Source organism: Tiliqua scincoides, chromosome 3 (assembly GCF_035046505.1).
Source record: "Tiliqua scincoides isolate rTilSci1 chromosome 3, rTilSci1.hap2, whole genome shotgun sequence".
Classification (NCBI taxonomy): Eukaryota; Metazoa; Chordata; class Lepidosauria; order Squamata; family Scincidae; genus Tiliqua; species Tiliqua scincoides.
The window spans coordinates 48,994,455-49,011,779 of NC_089823.1; the positions used below are offsets into that span (position 1 = coordinate 48,994,455).

The 17,325-nt window shown below is 43.6% G+C and overlaps 1 long non-coding RNA gene across 1 annotated transcript in view; it reads right to left on the reverse strand.

The window, feature by feature from the left end:
* Positions 1–11,576: 11,576 nt before the first annotated feature.
* LOC136644541 (uncharacterized) overlaps positions 11,577–17,325 on the reverse strand; it is a 72,843-nt gene continuing 67,094 nt past the window's right edge. Inside the window, exon 3 of the long non-coding RNA XR_010794100.1 lies at positions 11,577–11,655. This is a non-coding gene — a long non-coding RNA (uncharacterized lncRNA). The remainder of the gene's footprint in view (positions 11,656–17,325) is intronic.

Consider the following 17,325-nt stretch of genomic DNA (forward strand, 5'->3'; position numbering starts at 1 on the left):
CAATACCCTTTAAAGAGGCATGTTCCAAGAGGTTTAAACATGGAAGTGCCCCTTCTTTGATGCAGGCTGTGAAGGCCCACCAATCCTGACTAATATCCTGTTCCATGAGGGCATGCACTCTTTTCTTTCATACTATTTTTGTCCTTGAAAATTCCCTCAAGCTGCTATTTGCCCCTGAAGTAGCATTTGCTGCATGCAACAGCTTGCATGGAATAATACTCAGTGGGAAAATGGCACAAAGGGAAAGAGTTGGCATCCCCCTCCTTGTGCAACATAGTCCTGCTCAAGACTGAACTTGCCACAAAAACAACAACTAATTATTGATGATGATGATGATGATGTCACAGGAAAGGACTAAATGAGGACAAATAAGTAAAGCTCTTTAAGATGAACTTAAGTGGAAGCGTCGTTTGATTCACAGTTCTTGTTCATGCTAAGTGCATCATTTGAGTACTCCTTAAAGAACGTAAGAGCCCTGCTGGACAAGATCAGTAGTCCATAGAATCACATAACCATACAGTTGAAAACAATCCACAAAATCATGTAGTCCAACCCACTACCTGTAGCAGAAAATCCTCCTAGATCATGTCCAGCATGTCGAGCCTCTGTTTGAAGATCTCCAGTGAGAGAGAATCTACCACCTTCCTTGGCAGTCGATCTGGTCCAGCATCCTGTTTCCCACAGTGGCCAGCTAGGTACCCACGACCAGCCCATACATTAAGTAAACTGAGATGGTCACATCAAGTCACATCAAATTGGTGGGAGACTGCCATGCCTTCCACCCACTTGCCACCACTGCTCCTTCTCCCACTCCTAGGATTGGAATACCCCTGCTAATTGGGTAAGAGGCACTTTTTCAAGTGGGTGCTCCTTTTTTTAGCAGGGGGAGAGTAACCGGCCCATCTCACCCCAGCAGTGTCTGTTCTAGTGGCTGTCTGCTGGTATTCATTTGCATCTTTTTAGATTGTGAGCCCTTTTGGGACAGGAAGCCATTTAGTTATTTGATTTTTCCCTGTAAACCGCTTTGTGAACTTTTAGTTGAAAAGCGGTATATAAATACTGTTAATAATAATAATAATAATAATAATAATAATAATAATAATAATAATAATAATAATAATAGGAAGTGGGGGCAGAGCAAAAGAGGAAGTATTCTTCAATACTTCCTATTTTGCTCCATCCCACACAGGCCCATCCCTGCAGATACCCCTGGGAAGCCAGAAGCAGGACATGTAGGCAAACACTCCTCTCTTCCTGCTACTTTTCAACAATGGGTTTCCAGAGTAATACTCCCTTAAAATCTGGAGGTACCATGAGTATTTGCCAAAAACATGATTTTCCTGCATGCTAGGGAATTAAAGTGCAATATTATTCTAGAAGTAGAAACAAAGTATACACTCAAGGTGACCAGACACAATTGAGGACAGAGTGCCTATACCTTTAACCTTTGTATAGAAGAGGGAATTTGGGCAGGTGCAGCTTTTTAAACCCTCCCATGTTGAGCTGTACCTGCCCAAATTCCTTCCCTCCCTTTAACAAAGGTTAAAAGTATAGGCACTCTGTCCTCCATTGTATCTGGTCAGCCTATATACACTGAAGAAGTTTTAAGGCCATGATTGCAGGACAAAAATGTCATGAACCAATGGTGGCTGCTTCTCTGGGACCCATTCCAGTTATCCCTTGTGTGAAGAACTTATTTTCCTTATTGTGGGAATATCTAAGGTCTCTCATATTCTTCTAGTTATGTAGAAACTGCTGCTATGCAATTCCTTTACATGCTACCTGAATCCAATGAGAATCTTGGTTGAGAGGAGCTCATGATGTAGTTCCTAATTACAATAGTATCACTCCATTTCCTGACAAATTTGGCAGTCACGTGACCTCAGGTTCTCATTCTAGCCTGGTGGTACAAGAAGAATCAGCACTGCTGTGATTCCCAAGCTGCTTGTGTAATTTCTGGAAGAGGCTTAAGGCCAGCCACAATCCCATCAAAAGTTGAATGGAGGTGGAGCAAAACTTGTAGCACTATCTCCTGCACTACTCCATCTGTTTCAGAATATGGAGGTGGAATTGGCACCAGTTTTCTCCAGCCTGTGGTAGCCATTCAGTCAACCTCACTGCATGGCCCACATGTTTGATATGTTCACAATGTAAGAATTACTTTGAAAGTTAATGTATACATTGTGTTAATTTAAAACTTAGTAAGGATGAGGTGACAAAAAAAGAGCAACGGGCAAAGAGGAACTGAGAGATGAGAATGCAGGAAGAAATAAATGGGGAAAGGGGAAAAGAAGGGGTTAAAGCTGGTGGTTTTGGAGAGGCCTGTACTGGGGTAGAGATATAGCACTATAGGGCAGAAAGGTAATGTGGGACAGAAAAACAGGGAATAAGGAAAAACCATAATGGGATAGCTGAGAAATGAGGTGCAGCGAGATCTATGGGATTGGGAAAGAGAAAACAGAGGGAGTAACAGATGGGGATGTTGTGTAATGTGGTGGTACAGTATGAGGACAGTGTTATGATCGGCTGAGAAAAAAAGAGGTGACTGAGACATGGAACTGTTAAAAAATATAAACATAAGAAACTATAAACAAAGAAAACCGAAAGGTGGAGGATTGAAGGGCAGAGAGGGAGAAAAGTTGGCATGCTGTATGGCACAGAGAGAGACCAAAGACTACACTATGAACTGGAGAGTGAAGAATGTAAAGGAAGGGGCATTAACATAGAGAGGATTTCCAAGATCGTTGTTGTGGTCTAGAGACTGTGTAATAGGGCAACAAAAGGTTCTGAGAGAATGTGAAAGGTTCCGAGCAAAGGTGGGAGAACTGGAATGTCTGGTGACAAGGGAAAATATTGACATAGTGGGCATAACGGAAACCTGGTGGAATGCGGAGAATCAGTGGGATACCGCAATCCCGGGCTATAAACTCTACAGGAGGGACAGGCAGGGGCGTGTTGGAGGTGGGGTGGCCCTTTATGTTAAGGAAGGGATAGAATCCAGCAAAGTAGAGATTGAAGGTGGGTCCGACTCCACCGTAGAATCTCTGTGGGTTAAATTACCAGGCTTGAGCAGCGATGTAATACTGGGGGTGTGCTATCGTCCTCCAGACCAGAAATCTGATGGGGACCTTGAAATGAGGAAACAGATCAGGGAGGTGACAAGGAAGGACAGGGTTGTAATCATGGGGGACTTCAATTATCCTCATATTGACTGGGTCAATTTGTGTTCTGGTCACGATAAGGAAACCGGATTTCTTGACGTGCTAAATGACTGTGGCTTAGATCAGCTAGTCACGGAGCCCACCAGAGGACAGGTGACTCTGGATTTAATTTTGTGCGGTACGCAGGACCTGGTTAGAGATGTAAACGTTACTGAGCCATTGGGGAACAGTGATCATGCTGCGATCCGTTTTGACGTGCACGTTGGGGGAAGAATACCAGGCAAATCTCTAACAAAAACCCTTGACTTCCGACGGGCGGACTTCCCTCAAATGAGGAGGCTGGTTAGAAGGAGGTTGAAAGGGAGGGTAAAAAGAGTCCAATCTCTCCAGAGTGCATGGAGGCTGCTTAAAACAACAGTAATAGAGGCCCAGCAGAGGTGTATACCGCAAAGAAAGAAGGGTTCCACTAAATCCAGGAGGGTGCCCGCATGGCTAACCAGCCAAGTTAGAGAGGCTGTGAAGGGCAAGGAAGCTTCCTTCCGTAAATGGAAGTCTTGCCCTAATGAAGAGAATAAAAAGGAACATAAACTGTGGCAAAAGAAATGTAAGAAGGTGATATGGGAGGCCAAGCGAGACTATGAGGAACGCATGGCCAGCAACATTAAGGGGAATAATAAAAGCTTCTTCAAATATGTTAGAAGCAGGAAACCCGTCAGAGAAGCGGTTGGCCCTCTGGATGGTGAGGGAGGGAAATGGGAGATAAAAGGAGACTTAGAGATGGCAGAGAAATTAAATGAGTTCTTTGCATCTGTCTTCACGGCAGAAGACCTCGGGCAGATACCGCTGCCCGAACGGCCCCTCCTAACCGAGGAGTTAAGTCAGACAGAGGTTAAAAGAGAAGATGTTTCAGACCTCATTGATAAATTAAAGATCAATAAGTCACCGGGCCCTGATGGCATCCACCCAAGGGTTATTAAGGAATTGAAGAATGAAGTTGCAGATCTCTTGACTAAGGTATGCAACTTGTCCCTCAAAACGGCCACGGTACCAGAAGATTGGAGGATAGCAAATGTCACGCCTATTTTTAAAAAGGGAAAGAGGGGGGACCCGGGAAACTATAGGCCGGTCAGCCTAACATCCATACCGGGTAAGATGGTGGAATGCCTCATCAAAGATAGGATCTCAAAACACATAGACGAACAGGCCTTGCTGAGGGAGAGTCAGCATGGCTTCTGTAAGGGTAAGTCTTGCCTCACAAACCTTATAGAATTCTTTGAAAAGGTCAACAGGCATGTGGATGCGGGAGAACCCGTGGACATTATATATCTGGACTTTCAGAAGGCGTTTGACACGGTCCCTCACCAAAGGCTACTGAAAAAACTCCACAGTCAGGGAATTAGAGGACAGGTCCTCTCCTGGATTGAGAACTGGTTGGAGGCCAGGAAGCAGAGAGTGGGTGTCAATGGGCAATTTTCACAATGGAGAGAGGTGAAAAGCGGTGTGCCCCAAGGATCTGTCCTGGGACCGGTGCTTTTCAACCTCTTCATAAATGACCTGGAGACAGGGTTGAGCAGTGAAGTGGCTAAGTTTGCAGACGACACCAAACTTTTCCGAGTGGTAAAGACCAGAAGTGATTGTGAGGAGCTCCAGAAGGATCTCTCCAGACTGGCAGAATGGGTAGCAAAATGGCAGATGCGCTTCAATGTCAGTAAGTGTAAAGTCATGCACATTGGGGCAAAAAATCAAAACTTTAGATATAGGCTGATGGGTTCTGAGCTGTCTGTGACAGATCAGGAGAGTGATCTTGGGGTGGTGGTGGACAGGTCGATGCAAGTGTCGACCCAATGTGCGGCGGCAGTGAAGAAGGCCAATTCTATGCTTGGGATCATTAGGAAGGGTATTGAGAACAAAACGGTTAGTATTATAATGCCGTTGTACAAATCGATGGTAAGGCCACACCTGGAGTATTGTGTCCAGTTCTGGTCGCCGCATCTCAAAAAAGACATAGTGGAAATGGAAAAGGTGCAAAAGAGAGCGACTAAGATGATTACGGGACTGGGGCACCTTCCTTATGAGGAAAGGCTACGGCGTTTGGGCCTCTTCAGCCTAGAAAAGAGACGCTTGAGGGGGGACATGATTGAGACATACAAAATTATGCAGGGGATGGACAGAGTGGATAGGGAGATGCTCTTTACACTCTTACATAATACCAGAACCAGGGGACATCCACTAAAATTGAGTGTTGGGCGGGTTAGGACAGACAAAAGAAAATATTACTTTACTCAGCGCGTGGTCGGTCTGTGGAACTCCTTGCCACAGGATGTGGTGCTGGCGTCTAGCCTAGACGCCTTTAAAAGGGGATTGGACGAGTTTCTGGAGGAAAAATCCATTATGGGGTACAAGCCATGATGTGTATGCGCAACCTCCTGATTTTAGGAATGGGTTAAGTCAGAATGCCAGATGTAGGGGAGGGCACCAGGATGAGGTCTCTTGTTATCTGGTGTGCTCCCTGGGGCATTTGGTGGGCCGCTGTGAGATACAGGAAGCTGGACTAGATGGGCCTATGGCCTGATCCAGTGGGGCTGTTCTTATGTTCTTATGTTCTTAATGGAGTATAAGAAAGCATGGCATTTGTTTGCAATTCTATATGCATACCTCTTAGAGTAAGGACCCAATCTTTTCCAACTTTTCAGTGCTGATGTAGCTAGTTGCAGAATTACCATTAGGTCCGATGGGGCAAATGCCCCAGGCATGAGCCTCTAGGACCCCGCAGAAGCCTCTCTGAAGCTCCCGACGGGGTTGGAAACTATGCTTCTGGTTTTCTGGAAGCAGTTTATAGCTTCGGGGAACCTCAGAGAGGCTTCCCTGATGCAGCTCTGGGTCGTGTGAGGCTCTATGAACCTCAGATGAGTACGGGGAGCAGATTTTCGTGCAGGGGTGGTGGTGACAGCCTGCAGGGGAGCACCATCATGAACCTTTGCCCCGGGTGTGGGGTTGGACAGGTCCACTGCTGGATGCAGCTGTGCTAATGGGGTGTTTGCTGACTCCTGCAGTGGGGGAGGGCAGTCACAGAGGCCTCTTCAAGGCCTACCACCTTGTTTGTTTGTTCCCTTATCTCAGGGCTGCATTGTGGCTCCATCGGCACTGGAAATTTGGATAGGATTGGGCCCTAAATTCCACTGAATTTAATGGGGCTTATTTCTGAATAGGCATGCATAGGTTTGCACTGTTTTGAATTGCAGCAAAAATGCTTTTCCACACTTAACATGAGATGTGACCTTCTTGTGTCAATAAAACTTGTAAAAATGGCCCTAGTGACCTGACTTGTGCATTCCTGTTGTTGATGGAATCAGCTGAGCCTGAAAACAGATCCATCTGCTTTCTTCAGACACAGCATGCAGTGACTTCAAAAACTCTTCCTTCAAATTGAGTTACTCACAAAGGAATGCTTTCACTGCCATAAAACAAAGTTATTACTAAAGCTAGAGTGTTCCTCCCACAATTTCCCTTGCAAAAGTCTATCATGCCCACTGAGAAGACTGATGGATTGTGCAAAAGTCCACAGATGTGAGATGGCCGCTGAAGGGGAGAATGTTAATTATCTAACATTTTAGTAGGGAGATCAAGAACCTAACCTTTAGAAAAGGAGTATGGGGGATTACCCAAGGGAATAATAATCAAATATTGAGAATTCTGCCCCACCATTCGCAAGTTCAAATCCAGCCTCTTGGGACCAAAAGTTATTATCGTCAGGTAGGTTTTCCATAAACTTATTTCAAAGGGATTGATGGTACCAGTCCTGTTTGCAGGGGATACATGCCCTCATCATAACCTAGTACAAATACCAAAAGACTGAAAGAGCATAGCAATCACAATACTCTCTTTTCCATGCAGATCAAAATGGAGGGTATGTTGGGTGTGCAGAGAACTTTTCCATGTACCTTGAAATTAGATTTTCTCTTTCTATAACAGAGATACTTCTGTTAGCTAAGTACAAATAACTTAGGGTTTTTCTTTGTTTTAGTTTTTGGAAAGTCTGTGAATGACATGGACAGCCCAATCCTAACTTGAACAGGTAGGCCAGTGGGGCAGCCAAAAGCCACACAGCCTGCGGCAAGGGGAAACCTTTCCCTTTACTCCGTGTCGCGCTGCAGTGGCCCCAATGGGTCTACTCAGATCTGTGCCACCTGTGGCACAAATTTGAGCAGAATGGAGTGGCCAGGGGTCGCTCCACGCCACCCGGGAACATGGTCAGGATCCGGCATAACTGCTGGATTCTGGCCCCGCCTCCTGCTCCCCACCCATCCCAAAACACCTCCTCCCCGCCCCCCCACACCTCCCCAGACCCACGCGCTCACCAAGCTCAGCCGATGCAAGCTGACATCGCCGGGGCTGAATCTGCCTCGGGAGGCTGATGCAATTCCTTGTGCTGGCCTCCCTGACTCCCAGGTAATTGCAAATGTGCTTTACAGCACGTTTGCGACACTCCCACGCCACGTCAGCGCAAGGGCCTTACTCAGGCCCAAGTCTGTCTCAGGATTGCACCCTTAAAGTATCAAAGTATATAGTGTCCTAAACACTAAATGCCTTAATGACTATTATGATCTTACTTCATGCAGACTCTTCAGCCAATTAGATATTGGATGCACTCAGAGTATGGTTCCAGCTACCCCCCAGCTCCTTTATCCTACTGCTGCTAAGTCTAAGTACATACACATGAAACAATTGCACATTCTTCCTTCATTTAACCTGCTACCTCTCCCCTCTCCTTCTTCTGATTTCTCCTTGTATCTGTTTCTAGACTGCAAGCCTCTCGGGGCAGGGATCTGTCTTCTCTTCCACTGTAAAGCACCGAACACATTGACAATGTGTCAAACACACTGACAGTTTATATCAGGGGTGTCAAACATAAGGCCCACAGGCCCAATGCAGCCCATGCAAGCTCTTAATCCAGTCCTCAGGTTCTTCCAACTGCTCTCAGCTGCTGAGCTGTGCTGAGGTGCTGAGGGCTAAAAGGGCAGCCCACATGATAATCGAGCTTTCCCATACTTTGAAAATATGGTCAAGATTTGCATATTTTCTCCTCTGTCATTTGCAGTTAATGTTCCTAAGTGAGAAAAAAGTGATTAATTCTGGTCTTGTCCCGCTTAATGATGTCACCTCCCACTTAATGACATCACTTCTGGCCCTCAGCAGGCATTATGAATGCTATTCAGCCTGCTATATGAAATGAGTGTGGTGAGTCAAGATGCAATTTTCAAATCTGCCCATAAAAACCTTACTTACAGTCCCCACAGACTGCTTTTGGTTTGCACTGGCCTGTGACCAATTCCTTTGGCCTCCATGCCATTGGCTTCCTCAAGAGGGAGGTGCTTGAATCATCATATAAGGTGGCTATGCTGTATCCCCAAAACTAGAGGAAATTGGACAAAACTAATTCCATTTTTGGATTCAGCACCCCCGAAATATCCTAAATTCATTAAAACATCAATGGCAACTAAAAAAAAAAAAAGTATTTTGAAGCATGTGTAATGATATTGGCACCAGAAGGGAACAATGCAATTTCAGGCTTTAGAGGTAGCCTGTTTCTGAATGCCAGTGCGAAGGAATGGCAACAGGATACAGGCATCTTGTCGTCTTGTGTGCTCCCTGAGGCATCTGGTGGGCCACTGTGAGATACAGGAAGCTGGACTAGATGGGCCCTTGGCCTGAGCCAGTGGGACTCTTCTTATGTTCTTAGCGCAAAAAGCAGAGCAGTGGGGCCAGATGAAAGTAACAGCCATATTGCTTGCCTATTTCTTGTATCTTCAGGAAAGATTATCGCCCTAGAAACCAAAGCTGTCAAAAGTAATTCAAGTTGCTTGGCTAGTTAGAATCAAGAGTAGCAACAAGGTCCCCAAAATTCCATCACTATGACTTCAGAATTCTAGCAATGGACACGTAAGTGGTCATAAAGCTTCTCCATCTGACCCTGATTTGTGATTAGTGAGTAAAATAATTATCTTTTAAAATAAATAATCTAGTGATGTTTGTCCTTAACTAAACAGATAATTGCACACATTGTGTGATCACCAGAGCGTACACCCAAGAGTATTATATATTTGTGGCAGCAGGCTGCAGCAATTTTATGTAGAAAGTTACTGTGTTGCTCGAATAAGAAAGGTTCCCACTCTCTTCATTCACTTTAGTCCTCGTCGCCGCTGCCCCCCCGCATTATATCAAGTATATTCAGTTACAGCTTTTGATCTTGCCCTTTGCCAATTAATATTATCATGGCATTTTCCTGTATTTACAGACTGTGGTGATAAACTTAATTGCTAGTAGATAACAGTTCAGAATATTTCAGAGTGATCCCCATGTTGACTTGCTTTGGTAAACTACACATAGTTTATATTTGACGAAGCTTTGAGAATCAGGCTGCCTATGGCCTTTGTCAGGGATGGTGGAATTGCTGAGGTTTACCATGTGTACAAAGGTATTCTGATATGATTTGAAAACAAAGAGAAAACAAGAGGGAAAAAATAGCTTAGAGGTCAACAATGAAAAATTAAAATCATCTGAGTGTCTGTGCGATACTAAATAACAAAGACACATTTTGACTCCTATAATATTCTTCATCAGGTTAGATGTTAAACAAAAGAAGAGGGGAAATATTGAGGAACATGCTGTAGGGTCTCTAGTTGCTTGCAGTTGCAGATTTGATTTTACAAACTGGAGGCTGTGGGTACCCTACAACATGATGAAGAATCCTACAAGTTTGTTGACTGATACCTTGTTACTTTTTGTTTGGTCCTAATAAAGACATTACCTATGGCGGACAGAACAGAAGCTTGTGGCACAACAAGGCCAAGGTGAAGAGTAGTACCATCAGATAGAATGGAGCCACTATAAAACAATGACCCCAAAGCCCAAATCCAGCCAGGCAATCCAGAAAGTTATGGTCGATGGTGTCAAAAGCTGGTGAGAGGTCTAACAGAGACAACAGGGTTGCACTCACTCTGTCTGCTCCCCAGTGTACATCATTTGCAAGAGTGATTAGTGCTGTTTCCATTCCAAGCCAGAGTCCAGATAATCTGTTTTGTTCAAGAACCCTTCTTATTGGGATGATACAACTGATTTAAACACCTTGCCCAAAACCAGGAGGTTTGAGACTGGCCATGAATGTTCCAATATGATGGGAGTCCAGGAAAGGCTTCTTCAGGAAAGGGTGAGAACAAACTGGCACCTCCCCTCACTTAGTGTTCAATTTACAAGCCTCTCTGTCCACATTCACTAAACTTTGGGCATTCAGTAATACTATATGTAATTAAACAATCATTTTGAAACAATCATTTTGAAACAATTAAACAATCATTTTGAAAAGTGTTATGAAGTAGGAACAGAAATATAAATTGACCCTTTTATACACATTGGCAAAAGTTATGTTCAGAATTAATCTGACCCAACTTTTTAATGCTAATTTGGAGGATGTAGCAGCATGATGATTCAACTGCTACTTCAAGTTTTGTGATTGTGGATTTCACAGTGTCCTTGTGCTGCTTTTTACTACTCTCTTATTTGGGCTTTTACGCCAATTTCTTTCCTCTCTTTTGCTTGATTGCCTTTTACTATGGACGTTTTATCTTCATTTTATGTTGCATAAGTTGCACTGAATAATTCATCGTAGAAAGGCAACTAATAAGTACAACAATTATAATTCTGCAAACATTACAAACATTGAAAATAAAGAAACAGATGTAAAAGTGGCTGCAGAATATTTACGAAAGAACTAGTCGTCATGATTGATAAAGGCATGAGGTTTTATAGGACAGGGCAGTAAACACTGAATTAATACAGTGCATTGTCAATGCCAGAATAATGGCTCCTTTATAATCGTTCATAGTGAATACTGCTGATTTTACTTCCCAAGTATGAAAGGTAGCAGTTTTAATAACAGGTTTAATCCTTCTGGAATTGAGCCTATGAAAGAAGTGTGAGCTTTTTAGCTGCCCACTGTCTGAATCTGCTGAGAAACTGTTTTCTATGCTTCGCTGTGTGAGATGAGAAATTTGACTCTTAAGTTTGACATTGAACAAAAAGCAAAGAATTTGTGGAACTGACAGGACTGAAGCATCACTGTTATTGGCTGCTACTTTCTGAAGTTTTATTGGCAGGTGATGAAGAAAAGACCTCTGATTTTGTTTGCATCTGAGGAGGGCACACTATGTGGTGTTGGGTCAATATTGGCAGGTGGCAGTAAAGGTTAAGACCCGCTTCAGAGTGTACCTGCTAATAAGTTGACAGGAGTTATGTACTTTATATATGTGGGACTGGATGTTAGTTTACAGTCAGCTGAATTGCAGCCGGCATCCTCAGGCAATATTCCATGGCTGGTATCTTAACCCTTCCCCAAATAAAACTTCTACCTTACTTTTCAATGTACTTCACATTTGATCTGGGGTGGGGGCTGAATGTACATCAAAGGCTGGGTGGATTGCCTTGAGCATGACACCAGCTGCAAAGTAAAAACAACAAAGCTTTATTAAGAAATTCCCTTTGGCAATATAAGAGTAGACCAGCAATAATGAATAATGCGTTAACATACATCGTTGTACCTTTTGAAAATGACATTGCAAGTAGGTGAGTGCAGTCAATGTGACTGGGATAAAAAGTAACCCCAATACTATCAGAGTATACACTGTACTTCACCCCCCCCCCCAAAGTACAAGTGTAAAACCACAGAGCAATTGACATCCTTACAACTGAGAAATAAAAGCAGGGTGAAGTTGCAGGAGATTGAAGGTTACGTTTTATCACCCCCCACTTCTCTGGGTCAGCTGGAGCATTTTTGGACTAGGATTCATTACAAGCAAATTTATTGTGACATGTTTTGTGGTCTAATGTTCACTTGCGACATGCACAAAATGGTACCCTAAACTGCTAGTGACCCCAAAAAGGTTCATATATATTGGAACCAGGAGTTCAAGAGGATAGTATTAGGTGAATCACATGAATATGCAGAGTTCAAAAAGTCCACAAGATAAAATCAGTGACTTGTTCCTAACTCCATATTAGCTTATTAGATGAAAATATTTCCACATCTTTAGAAGCAAGAAACTGTCTTCACTGGCCTGATTCCATTAAGAATTATGGCCCAATCATATTCTTCCCCTGCCATGTTAACTATGCCAAAAATTCTTGTGTTGCATCCTGTGGAGCAGGCCAGACTCAGGTTTCTTTTGGGCAAGGGAACATTTCTTCCCTTACCCAGAGGTACGCCTCTGGGGCCTAGATGGGTCTACTCAGACCTGTGCTAGCGAAATTAACAGATGTATATGCTAATACTCAAAATGGGGAGAACACAGCATAGTTGCCTCTTATACTCACATGTTCACGCACAAAAGGCTCATTTCCTGCCTCCTTCAGGTATGGCTAGAAAATAGTCTGAAATCCCAGAGAGCCAATACCAGGAAGGGTTGAGAATACAGAGCTAGATCTCAGTTAAAGACGGCATCTAATGATCATGTGTTTGCTCCTTTAAAAAAAGAAAAAGAAATCGCAAGCATTACTGCTGCTAGTGAAGTAAAAAAAACAGTTCACTTTTATAGTCTCCACCAGCTTCAGAGGGTGAGGATTGCTGCTTTTCGTAACTTTCTCTGCTTTCTCCAGTCTGGATAAAATACATTGCCTCACAGAGTGAATACAAATGGCCTCAGCAAAGCCCTCGTGTATCACCCGTTTGCCAAGTGTTAAATAACCCCAGCAGTATCATGTACACATGAGTACTTGGGGAGCTGGTGATCCATAATGTTCTGTCAAGCAGTGAGAAGAGTTTTACCATTCCTTGGCTACTTCTGATTTTGTGTGGATGTGTAGTAAAATTCTCCTTCATGCTTGGCTAGATATTAAAGATGATTCACTGGCCAAGGAGTTGTCCATACAGAGAAGCAAGATACTTGGTTAATGGCCATCTCTACCTGCAGTTTGTACTGTCCTATGCCATGGCTGCAGACTAATGTGTGAACTAGTATACTTGAAGTCAGGGGTTCAAGGATACAGGGCTTCATACTGATTTGGAAGACAAGTCTAACAACGGCTACAGTCATGATGACGATATGCTGCCTTCAGGCTCAGACACAATATTGCTTCTGAACGCCAGTTGCATGGGAGCAAAAAATTATGACTTTCTGGATGTTCCCATATGGCCCCTGTTGGATGCCGGACTAAATGAGCTTTGACCTGATCCAGGAGGATTGTTCCTATAAGCTTAATCCTAGCCTTCAGCAGTACAGCTAGGCCTCAGTGGCCTGTGCTATATCTTACAGAGGTTGGAAAGCTGTAGGAGGTCACCTCAGGGTAAGGAGATATTTTTTCCCCTCATCCCATGTAAAACCCAAGCCTGTGAGGAGGCCTGTGCCGGCTCAAGTGGCAGTTTAGATTGGGCTGCCCATTGCATAGATGTTTATGACTCACTATTAGAGTTTATTTTAAAAATTATCTTTTGCTCAACCCCCATACCACCAAATGGAGCACGTTATTGTCTCCGTTTCAAGAACTCAACCATCTGTATAGACAACATACACAAAGGGATTGCTGGGACAGAAAGGAAATATTACCTTGAAGTTTTGCCAGTGGGCAAATGAGACATGGGAGAATTAACTCTGCCCATAACATGCAGGGACTCGGAAGCAAAGTGAAGAAATGAACCATGAGCCTCTGAAGTGTGATCTACCACCTCACTTACAAGATCATTCATCCTTTTGTAGTTCAAGGCTTCCAGAAGATTGAACATCACACTCTCATCCATCTTTCTGTGCTGTTAACAGAAAGAAACCCTATGCCTCTTCTCCTGATGCAGCAGACTCTCAAGTGCTTACTAAATGTTACAGGGTGTCAAAAGTGATATTGAAGCCAAGATGAAAGAATTACTTCCTGTCACTTTTGCATGCAAACCTTATGGGAAATTGTGTCCTTTAAATAACAGATAGAATTTCCTAATTGCCATGAAATTGCACATTTCCAGGTATAATCCTTTATATTTTGCAGCTAGTTGGAGAGAGCAGCATTGCAAATAAAGAACACACAGCAGGAAAATTATGGATAAAACTGAAATGTTAGTGGATAAACTAGTGAAGCTCTTCCTTATTACAGACAAGAAGAGACTTTTTTTCTTATAAAGGGTATCAGAAAGGCAGATGGTACCACATATGGAAATGTCTACAAGCACCAAATATGGGGCGGGGGGGGAATAAAGCTACAAACATTTTGGCGAACATTTAAGTTAATGTGTATTTCTTAAATGTTATCCTGAAATTGTTTCTGTTGACTGTTAGGAAGAACTAATATTTATGTACAGTAGTAGTGCCCTAAGAAATCATTACAGCAATGAATATTTCAAGCAGAGCATAGGGAGTACTTCAAGGAGAGAGAGAGAGACATATCAGCAGAAAATCAAACCAAGGAGAATTTTATAGCATTTTAAATCTTTGCCTGTCCTCTCTTCCACATGGAAGATCATTATGTCAGGCTCTGAATATGGGTCCTGATTTTAAAAGTAGCTGGGCTGTTTCCAATTAAGGGGAAAAGATTTACTGACTACTGTGTATTGGAGACATGGCAGTCATCCGACTTTTCTCTCTTCAGTTCTCAGCAGCAGTTTGAGGATGAACATGTAAATTTCTAACTGACCCTCTTGGGTCACTAGCTGAGCTGAAGCCGGAAAGCTTCTGAGTTGAAAATATGAGCCTCTTGTGCTTTAGCGAAAGGACAAACAGGACTTATGGAAGGCACGCTAGCAATCTGGGGCTAAAGTCACAGTAGTTTTTAGATTGATTGAGATATTTTTAGCTGACATTAGACACCCACGGTCCTCAAAATATGCAAACACATTGGCTTCCTCTCCTTAGTTCGGGGATTAAGATGCTCTGAGTACCTGTTCGGGGCATAGTTTCCTTTTTCTGCCTGTTTTGGTGCTCCCCCCCCCACACACACACTTTGTTTCCATTTGGGGAGTAGGGGGGGCCTAGACATATTAGATGCAAAATGTGAAAATGCAAATATGTTTGAGTGCACCTCTAAAAATAAATAGGGCCAAAAGTTAGAAATAGTTGAGTTTTCTGGAAAGGTCTAAAAACTAGTTATGGTATTTCTGTGTCCTGCTTTTATTTATTTATTTCCATGTCTGTATTTGGTAGGTGTATTAAGGTTGTGTTTCAGGAGTTGAAAAGGTAACTGAGAGGGATAACTTTATACGTTCATGGAGGGGCCAGGAATAAGTGGTTAAGGTGAGATTATGTGAGTAAAATTTTACTGTTCCAAAAACCGAACTACAGTGCAATCCCATGCATGACTGCATCCTAAGCTTTATGTTAGGTAAGGCTTACTCCCAGGGAAGAGAGAGAGAGAGAGAGAGAGAGTGCGCGCGAGCACAACAACAACAACCACAGATCTAGAAGCACACATTGCTGTACATTCCAGGGCCATGACTTCAGACAGTGGAGAGGACTCCACACACATGATGGCAGTGAAGAGGAGCCCCCCCCCCACCAACATTGGTAGGGAGGTGGGTAGAGTGGAGTGGAGTGGGGTGGGAGGAACAAGGTGGAACAGGGGACGGCAGGGCCATGTGAGGAGGGTGTGATGCCCGTGTGAGTGATGTGTGCTGAATGTCATACCCTCCAGAACAACTCGTAATGTCCCCTATGTCACCTCGGCCTTGTGCCAGCTAAAGAGCTGCTGTAGGTTCAGAGCACATAAGAACAGCCCCACTGGATCAGGCCATGGGCCCATCTAGTACAGCTTCCTGTATCTCACAGCGGCCCACCAAATGCCCCAGGGAGCACACCAGATAACATTCTGGTGCCCTCCCTTGCATCTGGCATTCTGACATAACCCATTTCTAAAATCAGGAGGTTGCGCATACACATCATGGCTTGTACTCCGTAATGGATTTTTCCTCCAGAAACTTGTCCAATCCTCTTTTAAAGGTGTCCAGGCCAGATGCCATTACCACATCCTGTGGCAAGGAGTTCCACAGACCAACCACACACTGAGTAAAGAAATATTTTCTTTTGTCTGCCCTAACTCTCCCAACACTCAATTTTAGTGGATGTCCCCTGGTTTTGGTGTTATGTGAGAGTGTAAAGAGCATCTCTGTATCCACTCTGTCCATCCCCTGCATAATTTTGTATGTCTCAATCATGTCCCCCCTCAGGCGTCTCTTTTCTGGGCTGAAGAGGCCCAAACGCCGTAGCCTTTCCTCATAAGGAAGGTGCCCCAGCCCTGTAATCATCTTAGTCGCTCTCTTTTGAACCTTTTCCATTTCCACTATGTCTTTTTTGAGATGCGGCGACCAGAACTGGACACAATACTCCAGGTGTGGCCTTACCATTGATTTGTACAACGGCATTATAATATTAGCTGTTTTGTTCTCAATACCTTTTCTAATGATCACAAGCATAGCATTGGCCTTTTTCACTGCCGCCGCACATTGGGTCGACACTTTCATCGACCTGTCCACCACCACCCCAAGATCTCTCTCCTGATCTGTCACAGACAGCTCAGAACCCATCAGCCTATATCTAAAGTTTTGATTTTTTGCCCCAATGTGCATGACTTTACACTTACTGACATTGAAGCGCATCTGCCATTTTGCTGCCCATTCTGCCAGTCTGGAGAGATCCTTCTGGAGCTTCTCACAATATGGGTCTCACAGAGAGACCCACTGGCTATTGAGTGGCTTACAGAGGGGTAAGGAAGTGATTTACAGAGGGGTTTTTCTTTACCTCTTCCAAGCTTCCCAGTCAGCCTCCCCCACCACAACATGCAGAGGAGCTTGTTCTGGCAAAGCTGCATACTATGGCAGAGAAAAGCTTATAATATTTGACTGTCATATATATAATTTTGCAGGGACTTTGTCTCTGTATAATGTGTGAATTGGCCCTTAGTCTTAAATGCAGCAGATTTCCTGCAACAATTCACATTCAAGTGTTATTTCTAGCTCTTCTATTCCATAATTCTTTGTATATTGAGTGAAAAGAAAATGCATCTCCTTTCAGACAAGCTCCTCTCTTTCCAGTGATAAATACGTGCCCCCTGTAAATGTGCTGTTTTCATTTTTGCCACTTAAAAAAGAACATCATGCAATGTGCCAACACGTGTCCTTCCATGACAAATTATGCACTGA